Here is a 15,063-nt window from a genome sequence, read left to right on the forward strand (position 1 = left end):
AAATGCATGATTATTTAATCTATTTATGGTGGATGAGGGGGAGGTCTTAGAGCCTGTGTTTGAAATGAGGGTACTAAAGCAGTAGAGGAATTCAAGGAGATTATAGCATAATGACAAATTTAACAGGCTGCAAGAATCCATAGAGAGACAGCAAACAGAAATCCAGAAGATTAACAATAAAATTGCAGAATTAGTTCAATAGAAAGTCACGGGAGCAGATGATGCAGTGGAAGTCAGAATTAGTAAAATGAGGGTACTGATGGCAGATTCCATATGTTGCTTTAGGGATTATATTGTTTCACAAATTAAATTAGGATTATGTTTTTCCAAACCTAAGAATCTGAAGATCAGTTAGGACAGTGATGACTAAGTGTGAATATGTTGTTTTTGAAATCCCTGTTAAATATAATTTTTAATTAACTTTTTATATTGTATTTACTATTTTGGTGCCACTTTGAACTTTTTAAAGCACAGTCAAGATTGCTTATCTCTTTCATTGTAATTATTTAGGTACAAATTGCCAGAATGATACCTGGGTTAATGCGATTAAATATTTATGGTGTTTCTTATCTCACAGGTTCCTGACTAATACCCACTTATGATAAGCTGATTAATACACACCTTGGAAGAAATAAATAATTTAAAGTCTCAGTTTATGGCATCAATGATTTTTTGGAAGAATTAGCCTAAGAAGAGGTGTGTGGGTAGGATGGCCAGAGCTTGAGTACATGCTTAAAAATTTTCAGGAGACTAAAGCTCTGCAACATTAATAAAAATGATTAATAATTGCTAATGCTAAATGACAGGCACTATGCTAGGTGCTTTACTTGTATTAACTTACTTAATTCTGATAACAAAACTATAAAAGAGGTATTACAAAAGAGGTATTGTATCTGCATTTTGCTGGTTAGGAAATTGAAGTTTAAAGAAGTTAACTTGCCCAATATGAACAGGAAATGAGATATGAACCCAGATAGTCTGATGTCAGAATCAGTGTCTTGAACCACTATGCTGAGCAAAAGATATTCTTACTCCACCGTTTGATTTGAAAAACAACTTTATTAGAGTTAAAAAAAAAAAGGGGGGGGGGTGGAGGGGAGGCAGGGGAGCTAGCCATCTCCTTCTTTCCAGTTCTAGGCAGGAGAGATTGGCCTGAAGCTTAAGATAGTGCCAGTCCTGATTCTGCTGCTTCCCAGCATGAGAAGTTCTTGGGATGCTTGTTAAAAATACAGACTCTAAACATTCTTAAATGTCGGGTCTGAGAAATCCAGTTCTCTAGGGGCCAGTTCTACTCTGTCCTATAGGGTCGCTATGAGTCGGAATCGACTCGACGGCACTCGGTTTTTAGAGCTGGGGAAGGGGCCTAGGAATCAGCATTTTAAACAAGTACCCCAGGTGATTCTGATGACTACTGAAGTTCAAGAACCACTGAACAAAGGAATGAGCTCTACTTTTGCTTTTCCAACTTATTCACTAATCAGAAACAACTGTTCTGCTAGGCAGGGCAGTTAATGGGGAACAGAAGTGACCTATTAGGGGCTGATGAGGAATGATGAAAGAGTTACTCTTGGGAAAATGTTGCCAGGTGGCTGTTGAAGAACATTCCCCTTTTATAAGTTCTGGAATAGTTTCTGCTGGTCTCTTTGCTTTGTAGCCAAGTTTGGCTTTTAAATCTGAAATTAACTAATTCAGGAAGTAATTTTTAGAAGAAACGAATCCATTTTGAGAGTAATATTTATAATGGAGTAAGGGGGGAGAAAAGGAATATTACGTGATTGTGGAATTGGCGATTTAAATTTTTAAAAGAAGTGCAAGATCAGTGCATGTAGCTGAATCTCCTCCATCGCTTGTTCACGGGGACCAGTGAGATGATGCAAGAGCCTCAGTCATTGTGGAAAGGCTCTTTCCGCTCATGAAGAACGAGCAGGAAGAAGAAAGATTTTCAACAAGGGTAGGAATAAGGAGTTTCTAGTTGAGACCTGAATTAACCCCTCTCCCTAAACACACTAATTCATTTGATTGGTGACTTTTCTCAACCCGCTTGTCTCAGCTTAAATATTCCCTCCTCTTAGGTGCTGTGGTAGACAGAACAATGACCCAAAAATGCCCATGTCCTCATCCCTGGGGGCCTTTGAATATGTTTGTATACATGGCAAAGGGGAATTAAAATGGCTAACCAGCTGAATTTAAAATCAGGAGATTGTTCAGGATTATCCAGGAGGTCTTAAAAGTGGAAGAGGAAAGCAGAAGAGTGAGAGCCAGAGGGATGGCATCCTGAGAAGGACTCGCCCTGATGTTGCTAAAGGAAAGGGCCGCAGGCCAAGGAATGCAGGTGGCCTTTCAAACGAACCAAACCCAGTGCTGTTGAGTTGATTCCGACTCAGGGACCTCATAGGACAGAGTAGAACTGCCCCATAGCGTTTCCAAGGAACGTCTGGTGGATTCAAACTGCCGACCCTTTGGTTAGCAGCCGTAGCACTTGACCACTATGCCGCCAGGGTTTCCAGGTGGCCTTTAGAAGCTGGAAAAGGCAAGAAAATGGATTTTTCCCTAGAAGGAACACAGCCCTGCTAACACCTTGATTTTAGTCCCGTAGACCCATTTTGGACTTCTTATCTACAGAGCTGTAAAATAATAAATAGGTGTTGCTTTAAGCCACTCAACGTGTGGTAATTTGTTAAAGTGGCGATAGGAAACTCGTACAAATGCATTTCCTGGCTCCTTAATCTAAAGTGGCTAAAGTAGGTTCCCCATTATTTTCCTTCTCAGCAGCCTGTTCTTTTCCTTATTACTTCATCTCACAATAGGGAATTCTTTGTTTCTTTATTTACTTGTATGCCGGTGTTCCCCTCTAGACCAAGTGCTCTGTGAGGCCAGGGACCGGTCTTTCTTGTGTGTTACCAGTGCGGACTCAAACAGCCTCATTTTGGCACAAAAAATAATTGAGTGAATGGTTGGGATTAGGTTTGAGTCAGGTGAAGGGGCATTCCCAGCAAGGTAGAGCCAACAGGCCAGAGAAGTAGTTGGGTACATTTGTTGTTGTGTGCTGTCCAGTCAGTTCCGACTCATAGCAACTCACTAGGGTTTCCTAGGCTGTAAGCTTTATGGGAGCAGATCGCCAGGCCTTTTCTCCTACCGGGTGGCTGGTGAGTTTGAACCCACAGTTTTTCCATTAGCAGTGAGGTGTGTAACTATTGTGCCACCAGGACTCCTTTGGGTACATTTAAGAAGCTGTAACTTATATGACTGTTGTATTAAGAGAATATTGTTGTAATCTAGGGAAGATCTCAAGCCTGAACTGGGGGAGTGGAAATGTAAAGAAGTGGAGAGATTCAGGTAATGTTACAGTGTAGAAGTGACAGAACTTGGCTGCTGAGTGCATAGATATGGAAGAAATTGCTGCCAAGTCTGTGGCTTGGTCAAGGAAAGTGGGTGTTGGTAATTTTCATTTAGAAGTTGTGAAAAGAGAAGATGGTGTTAGAGAAAAGAGAATTTCAGCCCAGGATATGTATGAAATGCCTGTAGGCCATCCTAGAGTAGATGTCTGGCAGTCTGCAGGAATTATGGGTCTGGAGCACGAGAGAAACAGTGTTGATTTGGAAATGATTCGTTTATTAGTTGGTAGGGGAAGATTTGGAGAAACACCAGTACTTCAGGAGCAGCAGAGGAAAAGGGGACTGAGAAGGCAGGTAAAGACTTAAGCATAACTGGGGCTCATGGTGACATCTAGGCCAGGGAACAGTGTTTTAGGATGGAGGGAATAGACAACCAGTGTCAAGTGCTGCAGAGGATACAACAGGACTTGTACTGTCCACTGGATTTAGCAACAGGGGATATTAAAATAATGTCTTCAGAAAATATTTTAGGCATTTAGACATTTTGAATTATTTCTGTTTTTGATAATTTATACTAAAGAATTACCGGATCAAAGGATAGTAAACGTTTTTAAGGCCTTTAATGAATGTTGCCAAATGGTTTACAAAAGATGTTAGTGTATACTCCTGATAGGGGCACAGCAGAAGTACCACAGCATATTCGTTAAGCGCATGCCCTCTGAAGTTAAACTCTCTGGGTTCAAATCCTGACTTTACCAAGTACGGTGGCCTTGGGTGGGTTACTGAGCCTCAGTTTTCTTATTTTCAAGAATGGGGACAATAATAGTACCTACCTCAAGGTTATTATAATAGGTGTTGTTAAATGAATTTTTAACTTTTAAAACACTTAAACAGTGTCTAAATGATCTATCCAAGTGTCAGATAGCTAGATAAACTCAATATTTGATAGTCTCATTTCTTCATTTTCAGATATGAAAGGTGATGAATAACAGTATCTACTTTTTCGGTCAACTTTGTTGTTATTAGGTGCTATCGACTTGTTTCTGACTCACAGCAACCCTGTGTACAACAGAATGAAAACATTGCCCCATCCTGCCCAGCCCTGCACCATTCTCACAATCATTATGCTTGAGCCCATTGTTGCAGCCACTAGTCAACTTTATAGACGTGTAATTTACGTACATGAAAAGGAACCCATTTTAAGTGGACAGTTCAGTGGGTGTGGACAAATATTTATACCTGTGTAACCACTTCCTCCCACAGACTGGGGTGTAGTGAGGGTAAGGAGTGCCCAAGGCCAGTCTCTAAATTGACCTCCTCCCCCCAATTTAAAGATGAATAGACGTTGATAGCAGTGCTGCGTCAGCAGAAATGCCTTACCCCCTGTTGTACCTACCTCAGTCAGGCCCCTTTCATATTTGTGGCCCCTGGGAATGTCATTCTGCACCTTGTCTGGCACCCCTTTGCACTTGTGCCCTGAGCGAGCAGCCCCCCTCCCCTGCCCCTGCCCCACCTCACAGTCAGCTGTGGAACATTTCCATCACCCCAGAGTTCCTTTTTTTTGGCTTCTTCCCAATCGCCAGCCTCGCCCCAGACCCCAGCTAACCATCACTCTGCTTTCTTTACATGGATTAGAATGATATTTCTAGAGTTTCATGCTGGTGAAATAGTGTGTACTCTTGTTTCTGGCTTTTTTCACTCAGCGTGATGTTTGTGAGACTCACCCATGTTTTGCGGGTCCGTAGTTTCTATCACTGAGTAGTGTTCTGTTTCATGGATGTGTAGTATACTCTGTGGGGTTGCCACGAGTCAGAATCGACTTGATGGCAAAGGGCTTGGTTTTGGTTATACTTTATCAGCTTCCAAATATTGGCTATTAGGAATACTGCTATGAACACCTATGTACAAGTTCTTGTGTGGACATATATTTTTATTGTTTCAATTTTCATTCCTTTGTTAAATCAGTGAACGTTTGAAAACTTTTTCAAGATTATTTTTTTCCTTTTTTGTAGATTGTCTTTTTTAAATTTGTGGTCTTCGTGTTTTCTGACCCATCTGTATGAGCTCTTTGTACATTAAAGATTTTATCTCTGTTACATTTCTTAAGACCTTTTTCAGTTTATTTCTTTTTAACTTTTATATGGGTTTTAATTATTTTGATAGTCAAATCTGAATGTTTTTCTTTTTGTATTTTCTATAGATTTGACAGTTTCAGGTTTCCAGTAAAGGATGTATTTGACATTTTGTTGTGATTTTGTGTGTGTGTGTATGTGTGTGTGTGCATGCATGAGAGAGAGCGAGAGACAGGCAGACAGACAATTCAGCAGTGTTGGGGTTTTAATCAGTTTTTAGGCATTTTGGAGCTTTGATGGCACAGTGGTTAAGAGCTTGGTGGCTGCTAACAAAAAGGTCGGCAGTTCAACTCCACCAGCCGCTCCTGCAAAACCCTATGGGGCAGTTCTACTCTGTGCCGTAGGGTCGATGGCAGTGGGTTGGGGGTGTGTGTGTATGTGTGTGTGTGACACACACCCCAGTAGTTTTGAGGTTTTAATCAGTTTTCAGAGTAGGCTGTCGGTCACGGTTACAGAGGCAGCTGAAATGAAAGAAAAATTTGGGTTTAATTCAAGTCATGGTTTACATTCATCTGTAATTCCTTTGAGATCGTTACATTATTTTAAAATCCAGGTCTGACTAGTATATTCTACTTGAATATGATTAGTCCAGGTATCCTGAAACCATTGTCTGTTCCTTAGATAATGACATTTTGACCATAGCCATGTTTTCTGATTAGCTGAGCATTTACTTTTATTATATAACATTATTATTAAAAAAAATTTGCCATTTTGGTTTGAACATTTTCTAAAATGCATTACATGTCTTTGTCTTTTTAAACTGAAAATACTGTCCAAGATTGGACTTTTTTAGTAACTCATGATAGTCATGATGAATATTGTTCTTTGTATTCTTTAGAAGTAATAGCCTTAACACTTTTCGAAGTACGTTAGACTACTGCCATACTAAATGGCCCTGGCTCTCCATGCTTTGTGAGATTTTTTGTTCTTTTCATAATTTATTGCTTGTCCCTTGATTGCTGCCCAGGTGTCTCTCTAGTGTCCTAGCTGGTACTTCTGATTCTCCTGTGGTCCTTGAAATTAAATAGCCCCAACTGTTAAGAATCATATAAAAAGTAGGAGTAAATAGGTTCCAAATGGGGTGAACTGTTTGAACAGTAAAACATACCTTTTTATATCTACTTTTAATGTTCAGAAGCCTTTTTTCCTACTTGTGAGTGCTTGGTTGTGTTCTGAATTGTTGAAGTTAGTGAGTTATACAAGATAGATAAGGGTTGCTCTATTACGTTCCATGATACGCCTTTCAAAGAACAGTATTTTTTTATTACTTTAGGTAATTGGATATTAATAATAGTAGCTAGTACAAATGTAACACTTACCACGTAGCAGGCATTCTTCTAAGTATTTTAAATATATTAACTCATCTGATCCTCACAGTAATAGTTGTATTTAAATTATCTTACAGATGAGGAAATTAGAGTCTAAGCAGTTTGCTCAGCTAGTAAGTGGGGTCTCTCTAGAGCCCACGTTCCTAATTTGTATACCATATTGACAACAACAACACAAAGCCAAACCTGTTGTTGCCGAGTCCATTCTGCCTCGTGGTGACCCTATAGGACAGAGTAGAGCTGCCCCAAAGGGTTTCCAAGGAGCAGCTGGTGGATTTGAACTACCGACCTTTTGGTTAGCAGCCTGAGCTCTTAACCACTGTACCACCACGGCTCCATATTGACAACAGAATGAGATAAAATGTGTGGATGCAAGTCCCAGTGATAGAATAGCAGATGCATATTTAATCTTCTTGCTCCTGTTTTAGAAAGTTAGTAGTTATGAAAAAAGAATTTCCAAAGCATGCAGTTGAGGACTCACACAGACACTCTGTAGAGCTTGCAATTTATAGATTCAAAGGTTCAACAGGCTTTCCCTAGTTAAATAGCTATTTTACCAAATATATTTTTTCTTCTGAGTGATTTGCATAAGACAGTAAAAATGTTTCTCTTTAAAAGCTTATGCAAAGTTTATTAAAAATAAAATCAGAAATTAAAAAATCAAAACTTATGCTTTTCAGAAACATTATTTGAGTACAGTAGCAATTAGTTTGGGATAGTAAAACCATGAAGATATTTTTTGGAGGATTCTTCTTCGGCGCTGCATACCGATTGGGCGTTAAACCGCTGATTATGTGCTTAGTGCTGATTGTGGGGAGCTTCTTGTGTCCTTAAGTAAGTTATTTATTTTTTGGTATTTAATTTGAAAGCACACAAGTGGCCTCCCAGAAGCTTTTTGCCCCCACCTTAGGTAATCTCTTTTTTCAGACCTTTTATAACACTTTGGAGTCCCCAGGTGATGCACAGGGTTAATCACAAATGTCATGTGTCTTGGATTGAACTGTATCCCTCCCCCCAGCAATATGTGTCAACTTGCTTAGGCCATGATTCTCAGTACTGTTTGGTTGTCCTCCGTTTTGTGATTGTAATTTTATGTTAAGGAGGATTAGGGTGGGATTGTAACACCCTTACCCAGGTCACATCCCTGATCCAGTGTAAAGGGAGTTTCCCTCGGGTGTGTCTGCACCACCTTTTATCTCAGGAGAGATAAGAAGGAGAGGGAAGGGAGCAGAGAGGGGGACCTCATACCACCAAGAAAGCAGTATTTTTGTTATTTATTGTTTTTCAGTAAATGACTAAGTGGAAACGAAGATCTTTTTGCTTCTTGAGACCAGTTATACAACTCAAATGAAACTTGCTATAGACCAGTGGTACTTGACTTGCTTTATCATGCAGTCATATACCTTGGGAACTTTTAGCTGTGCACCAAACTTGTTTAGTCTTTTGAAATAAGTCTTTTATATGACCCCATTTGAAAATGTTTTACCACATATTTATTTCACAAAGTTCTAATTTATGATAAATCCCACTTTGACTATTCATTAGTTTTCAGCCTCTGTTTCTATAGGGTCGCTATGAGTCCGAATTTAGGGCAATTGGTTTTTTCCTATAAAACAGGGATAATGATACCTTTACAAGGCTGTTGTGTTAGTTTAGATAATATCTACATAAGATCCTATTACCCATTTATCCCATTACTGGTTTTTAAAAGATATTCTTAACTGTGGGCTGAAATCAAACATTCTGTATTTTTTTTTAACAGTGTAGTTGCTTTGCAAGTGGAGAACCTGAAAGACAGGCTGTGTCCCATATCCTTCGGTGTTAGTCCTTTTGAATGCAACAGCATGCTCCGTCAGAAGCGCACATGGACAAATGAGCTGCAACTAATCCTAACTCACAGCTACCGGATAATCTCTCTTCCTTTCCAGAGTTAACCCTGCATCTTAATTGACTCATTTGTTTAAGTGAGTGGGTGGGGCCAGATGAGTCCTAAAGCCGCTTTAGCACTTATGTACCATCTTTGTCAGCTCCCCTGGTTTATTTGTCCTGCCCACCTCCTAAAAGTAGCGCAGGCTTTACTTTTGTTCAGACTGTAGACATCACTTTGTTCTACGTTGGTGAAAGGTCATAGTCTTAGAAGGCATTTGAAGAGGGGAGATCTATTTTTTTTCAGAGATTATGTTTTTGTTTTCCTGTAAGCTGAGTTGAGTGGGGTACAATTAGTTGCTCCTTTTATGGTTACATAGGTCAAATTGTGGTAGAATAAAATGTAGCCTTTTTAAGTAAATTTGATGCATGCATGTGTACATTTATTTTACAGCTACAGTGGCACCTGTGGGATGAGGTTGGTGACTGACTTTACTCTCTGCTTACCCTTTGTCTATACCCAGACAATTCTCCATGGATGGAGAAAAATGCACAGTGGTGCTGTTGGGGTGGCGCAATGGTTAAGAGCTACAGCCACTAACCAAAAGACCGACAGTTCAGATCTACCAGGCACTTCTTGGAAACCCTATGGGCCAGTTCTACTCTGTCTTTTAGAGTTGCTATGAGTTGGAATCAACATGATGGCAAGGGCTTTTTTTTTTCTCCTTAGATTGACAGGGAGGAGCCCTGGTGGTGCAGTGGTTAAACGCTTGGTTGTTAACTGAAGGGCTGGAGATTCGAACTCAGCAGCGCTTCGCTGGAGAAAGATGTGGCAGTCTGCTTCTGTAAAGATTTACAGCCTTGGAAACCATATGGGGCAATTCTGTCCTGTCTGATAGGGTTGCTCTGAGTCAGAATTGACTCGATGGCAGCGGATTTGGTTTGTTTTAGGCTTAAACAGGACCAGTAGTGCCGTCCAGTCATCCTTCTGCACTGCCTGCTGTCTCACTTTCCTAGATGAGCATTCACACTTTCTCTTCTAGAACCATTAGCAACTCTCCTCCTTTCACTGAGAAAATAAAAAAGCAAGAGGAAACTTTTACCGTTTCCCTAATCTACTAACGTACCTGCCTCTGCACCCAGGACTCTGCAGACTTCAATTATTTATATGCCCTGCTAGTATCTAAGGCTAGCCATTGTGCTCTGAGTCTTACCCACTGCCCAGTCCCTTATTTCAACCTGTATTTGATAAGTCTACTAGTAGCCAACATTTAAGTATTTCCTATGCAACAGACATTGTGCTGAGTAAGATTATCCAGTTTAATCCCCACAATACCCCTATTCAGTATATGTTGTTATTCCATTTTCCAAAAAGGAAATGAGGCTTAATGAGCTCAAGAGACTAGCTGAAGACGGGAAGTGGCAGAGCTGGGATTGGATCTGTGTGCCTGACTCCAGAACCTAACTTCTTAAGAATGATGCAGTGCAGCCACGAAAATAAAAGCCTTCTGGAGATCCTTGTTACGTGGTATCTGTACATATTGGTCATTTATGTTTAGATACTGTTTAAGGAGCCCTGGTGGCGCAGTGGTTAAACACTCACCTGCTAACCGAAACGTCAGTAGTTCCAACTCACCATCCACTTTTGGGGAGAAAGACTTCTGGGGAGAAAGATGTGTAGTCTGCTTCTGTAAAGATTACAGTCTTTGAAACCCTATGGGGCAGTTCTGTTCTTGTTGCTATGTGTTAGAATCCACTCCACGGCAGTGGGTTACTGTTTAAAAGTATTTAAGAAATAATGTTTTGTTTTGGAAATGAGGGGTTAATTTGGTGATTGTTAAAACAGTAATAAGTATAAACAATATACTTTTTCTTTTTAAAATTTAAGATGGCAGTCAAATTGTGGCTCTGCCCAGTGACCTAGGAGAGCCCTTGTAGTCCTGTTCACATAAACATGTTCTCATACCAAAACCAGTGAGCCGTTGCTATGGTTGTAAAAGCTTTTGTGTGTGAGTGCATAGATACGGGTAACACAGAGCAGCGGCTTGGAGTGCCCTGGGCTCCGTCTCAGGAGGGCCTCTTCTGAGGAAAGTGAGAGATGAATCCTCAACTTGAGTTTGTTACAGTTAACTTTGCAGTAGACTTCGTATCACATGGGGTCGCCATGAGTTGGAATCGATTCAGCAGCAACTATCAACAACAACATTATGGGCACTTAGTGAGTCACTTGGGGCCTTTCCAACCTTGTTTTCAGGATCCCATCACTTGTGTGTGTGTGTGTGCATGTGTATGCAGCTGATTTTTTTTGGTTGCACAGTTTTGATTTTTAAATCCTGGCCCTCTCTACTGTGGTGTTGGTTTCACACTCAAGAACAGAAACGCAATGAAGGTAGAGAAAGCATCCCTAGTCCTACTCTTAATTTTCTGGTTCTTCAGAAGAGACAGTGCCAAGTCAGAGTTAGGGACTCAAAAGAGCCTCCCTTTCTGGCTCTTCTTCTCTCTGCCAGATTATACTTACTCTGTTGGCCCCCTGTTTGAGGCCTGAATTCCCTTACTGAAGAAAACCTGAGTGATTGAAAAATAGTCATCTTTTCTTTTTTTGGCAGGACAGAAAATTTATTGATAGAACCGGCCTTCACTTAAGGTTCCAAATGCCTGTGAACTGAGCAGCAGCTGTCTGTTGCACTTGGTCCCAGAGGAAGGGAGGTCCAGATTGCAAACAATATGCTGTGCTAGCTTTTAGTAGGTTTTTGTTTTTGTCAGGTGCCATGGAGTCACTTCCGACTTAGCAACCTGATGTAAAACGGAAAGAAACATTACCCAGTCCTGCGCCATCCTCAGAATCATTGCTGTGCTTGAGCCCATTGTTGAAGCCACTGTGTCAGTCCATCTTGTTGAGGATCTTCCTCTTTTGCTGACCCTCTACTTTACCAGGCATGATGTCCTTCTCCAGGCAACGGCCCCTCCTGATAACACGTCCAAAGTACATGAGACGAAGTCTCGCCACCCTTGCTTCTAAGGAGCGTTCTTGCTATACTTCTTCCAAGATAGAGTTAATCATTCTTCTGGCAGCCCATGGTATATTCAGTGTTCTTTGCCAACACCATAATTCATAGTTATCAAATCTTTGGTCTTCTTTATTCATTGTCCAGTTTTTGCATGCATATGAGGTGATTGAAAATACCATGGCGTGGGTCAGGTGCACCTTAGTCCTCAAAGTGGCATCTTTGCTGTTTAACGCTTTAAAGTGGTCTTTTGCAGCAGATTTGTCCAATGCAATATGTCGTTTGATTTCCTGACTGCTACTTCTTCCATGGGTGTTGATTGTGGATCCAAGTAAAATGAAGTCCTTGACCACTTCAATCTTTTTTCCGTTTATCATGATGTTGCTTATTGGTCCACTTGTGAGGATTTTGTGTGTTTTATATTGAGGTGTAATCCATACTGAAGGCTGTAGTCTTTGATCTTCAGTAAGTACTCAAGTCCTCTTCACTTTCAGCAAGCAAGGTTGTGTCATCTGCATATCACAGATTATTAATGAGCCTTCCACCAATCCTGATGCCACATTCTTATTCCTGTAGTCCAGCTTCTCTGATTATTTGCTTAGCATACAGATTGAATAAGTATGGTGAAAGGATACAGCCCTGACGCACACCTTTGCTGACTTTAAATCACACAGTATCCCCCTATTCTGTTCCAACGACTGCCTCTTGGTCTTTATACAGGTTCCTTATTAGCACAGTTTAGTGTTCTGGAATTCCCATTCTTCTCAGTGTTATGCGTAATTTATCATGATCCACACAGTTGAATGACTTTGCATAGGCAATAAACACAGGTAAATATCTTTCTGGTATTCTCTGCTTTCAGCCAAGATCCATCTGACATTAGCAGTGATATCCCTTATTCCACGTTCTCTTCTGAATTTGGCTTAAACTTCTGGCAGTTTCTTGTCGATGTACTGCTGTGACTGCTTTTGGATGATCTTTAGCAGAATTTTACTTGCGTGTGATATTAATGATACTGTTTAACAATTTTCACATTCTGTTGGGTCACCTTTCTTTGGAATGGGCAGAAATGGGAATCTTTTACAGTCCGTTGGCCAAGTAGCTGTCTTCCAGATTTCTTGACATAGACAGATGAGCACCTCCAGTGCTGCATAAGTTTGTTGAAACATCTTAGTTGATATTTCATCAGTTCCTGGGGCCTTGTTTTTCATCATTCCCTTCAGTGCAGCTTGGATTTCTTCCTTCAGTGCTATTGGTTCTTGATTGTATGTAACCTCCTGAAATGATTGAACATCGACGAATTCTTTTTGGTATAGTGTCTCTGTGTATTCCTTCCATCTTCTTTTGACCCTTTGTGTGTTCATCAGTATTTTCCCCATTGTTGTTGTTGTTGGGTGTCATCCAGTCAGTTCTGACTCATAGTGACCCTATGTACAACATAATGAAACACTGCCTGGTCCCGTGTCATCCTCACAATTGTTGTTATGCTTGACCCCATTGTTGCAGCCACTGTGTCAGTCCATCTTGTTGAGGGCCATCCTCTTTTTCACTGACCCTCTACTTTACCAAGCATGATGTCCTTCTTCAGGGACTGATCCCTCCTGATAACATGTCCAGAGTATGTGAGACATAGTCTCACCATCCTTGTTTCTAAGGAGCATTCTGGCTGTATTTCTTTCAAGAGAGATTTGTTTGTTCTTTTGGCAGTCCATGGTATATTCAGTATTCTTCACCAACACCGCAATTCAAAGGTGTCAATTCTTCAGCCTTCCTTATTCATCTTCCTGCTTTCGCATGTATATGAGGCCATTGAAAACACCATGGCTTGGGTAAGGCACACCTCAATCTTTTGGTACATTGACTCTCTGTATTCCTTCCATCTTTTTTTGATGGTTCTTGTGTCATTCAGTATTTTCCCTGTAGATCCTTGAATATTGCAATTTGAGGCTTGAGTTTTTTCTTCAGTGCTTTCAGCTTGAGAAATGCCGAGCACGTTCTTCCCTTTTGGTTTCCTACCTCTAGGACTTTGTGCATATCGTTATAATACTTGTTCTTCTCCAGCCCTCCTTTGAAATCTTCTGTTCACCCCTTTTACTTCATTTCTTCCCATTCGCTTTAGCTACTTGATGTTCAAGAGCAAGTTTCAGAATCTCTTCTAACATCCATTTTGGTCTTTCCTTTTCTTCCGGCCTTTTTAATGACCTCTTGCTTTCTTGGTGTCATTCCATAACTCTTCAGTCATTAGTGCTGAATGCGTCAAATCTTTTCTTGAGATGGTCTGTAAATTCAGGTGGGGTATACTCAAGGTTGTATTTTGGCTCTTGTGGTCCTGCTGTAGTTTTCTTCATCTTCAAATGAATGTGAGCCATTGATGGTCTGTTCCACAGTTAGCCCTGGCCTTCTTTTAACTGGTAATATTGAGCTTCTCCATCATCTCTTTCCACAGATATAGTCTGTTTGATTTCTGTGTATTCCATCTGGCAAGGTCCACATGTATAGTCGCCCATTTATGTTGTTTAAAAAGGTATTTGCAATGAAGAAGTTGTTGGTCTTACAAAATTCTATCATGTGATCTACGGTGTCATTTCTTTCACCAAGGCCATACTGCCTGTGAAGTGAGCAGCAGCTGTCTGTTGCAGTTGCTTGCTCCCAGAGGAAGAGAGGTCCAGATGGCAAACAATATGCTGTGCTGGGTTTTAATAGTAGCTTCTATTTTTATAGAATCTAGGAAGTTGTGATGCTCTGGGGGAGCTGGTAACCAAATATGAAGCTCAATTCTGTTCATTAATTCAGGTAATGTGCTGAAAATTGATCTTCTTATCACTATGTTAATAGGGTCATAAATGTGTTTTTCCGTTACTTTTTTTACCATGAGTTTTAAAAAGTGTTCCCCATTTGAGGTAGACTTTTGTCAAATCCACTCTGAAAAAAACCTATAGGGTAACTTCTTTGAGGTTCTTTTTGTTCTGTTGAGGAACAAATTTCAGAAATTTGAGTAGGAATTCATCAGAAAAACACAACATTCCTGAATTCATTCATAGTATGATAGCATGTAATGTTTTTGTTGATCTCATCTAATGTGAGTGAAACTACCCAGTTTTATATAGTATTTGCTTAGCCTTACAACCTTGTCCTATAGATTTTGATTTTTTGTTGATTTTATACTTTGTTTTGGGATTGTGTGATTCGTTCCCTGGGTTTCATTTTAGGTAAAAAAAATGTAGTGTATTGCAAGGCATTGAAAGTGTGTGTATAATTCAGAATTCCCCCCAAGTATCTGGACTTATTACCAAAAAAATTAGTGAGGTGTGATTTTTTTAAGTTTCAGAAAATAATTAAGGTTGTCTTTAAAATAAGATGGGAAGTGACAGTAGACCATTAGCAACTCCTCCTCAGG

The sequence above is a fragment of the Loxodonta africana genome, chromosome 14, assembly GCF_030014295.1.
Source record: "Loxodonta africana isolate mLoxAfr1 chromosome 14, mLoxAfr1.hap2, whole genome shotgun sequence".
Lineage (NCBI taxonomy): Eukaryota > Metazoa > Chordata > Mammalia > Proboscidea > Elephantidae > Loxodonta > Loxodonta africana.